The 1,425-nt window shown below is 30.2% G+C and overlaps 1 non-coding gene across 1 annotated transcript; it reads left to right on the top strand.

Moving 5' to 3' along the window:
• Window positions 1-969: 969 nt before the first annotated feature.
• Window positions 970-1,040, top strand: trnag-ccc (transfer RNA glycine (anticodon CCC)). The gene has a single exon. It is a non-coding gene; the product is annotated as a tRNA-Gly (tRNA).
• The last annotated feature ends 385 nt before the right edge of the window (window positions 1,041-1,425 follow it).

Genomic DNA, 1,425 nt, shown 5'->3' with positions numbered 1-1,425 from the left:
ATGGACTAGTTTTTCAAGGTCCTGCTGAGACCTCAGATCTTTTAACCTTGACATATTCTGAAGGTGATAATAGGTTGACTTTGGCAAAGGCATGATCTCCAAATTACACAGCCTCTCATTTGTGGGCTCCTCTGGGTCTAGTTTTCTAAAATCCAATGCCTGCAAAGAGGTCATAGAAGACTTATTCCCTGAAGCAGTCTGTGTCGTGGCTACGGATTCAAACTGTCAGTACTCGACTCAAACTTCTGCAGAGTAACTGGTTAATGTGGATTTACACAACACCAGGGAAGGTTTATAGGTTTTATAGTGTAGTTCCTGGTCAGTGAGGTGTGGGCATGAGAACAGCAACTTAGAAAGCACATATATATATATATGTATATATATATATATATATATATATATATGAATATATATATATATATATATATATATATATATATATATATATATATATATATATATATATATATATATATATATATATATATATATATATATATATATGTATATATATATATATATATATATATATATATATATATATATATATATATATATATAAATATATAAATATGTATAAATATAAGTATTTATAAATAACATGCGTATATATACATATATATACGTTTATATACGTATATATACGTATATATATATATATATATATATATGTATACGTTTATATACATATATACGTTTATATACGTATATGTACGTTTATATACGTATACATACGTTTATATACATATATATACACGTTTATATACGTATATACCGGTATACGTTTATATACGTATACACGTTTATATACGTATATATACGTTTATATACGAATATATATGTTTATATACGTTTATATACGTATATATACGTTTATATACGTATACATACGTTTATACACGTAAATATACGTTTATAGTGTGTGATGTGGTGTAGGTATGATGAACGCTTTCTTGGCACTGTCATCAGGCGCCGCTGGTGTAGTGGTATCATGCAAGATTCCCATTCTTGCGACCCGGGTTCGATTCCCGGGCGGCGCACTTGGTTTTTTTTGTTAGATCGACACTGATTGCATGTCTTTATTTCCCTAGAAATGCGGATGGAAAAACACATACGAAACAACTACAATTCCCCTAAACTCCTCATTCTTTACCGCTCAGCTTGTTTTGCTGCACGCGTCTTTGATTCATTAAACAAAAAACAGTGAATAATTGTTTATTTATTGTTTATTGTTGGCTTTGTCTCGGACACAACAAAACCCATCAAATTAAAAGCATCAAAATATAAAAAAAAGGAAAACAATTTAACAGTCTCATCCAAAAATAAAACACAACAAAACAAGCAATCTGTTCCAGAGGGAACAGGAGGAAGCAGAACGCTTAGTCCTGTGACTGTCCCTTTCTCACTATATCATATCATATATGC

The sequence above is a fragment of the Cololabis saira genome, chromosome 9, assembly GCF_033807715.1.
Source record: "Cololabis saira isolate AMF1-May2022 chromosome 9, fColSai1.1, whole genome shotgun sequence".
Taxonomy (NCBI): domain Eukaryota; kingdom Metazoa; phylum Chordata; class Actinopteri; order Beloniformes; family Belonidae; genus Cololabis; species Cololabis saira.
The sequence above is the reverse complement of the archived record's forward strand: the minus strand, read 5'-3'. Positions and strand labels throughout refer to the sequence as shown.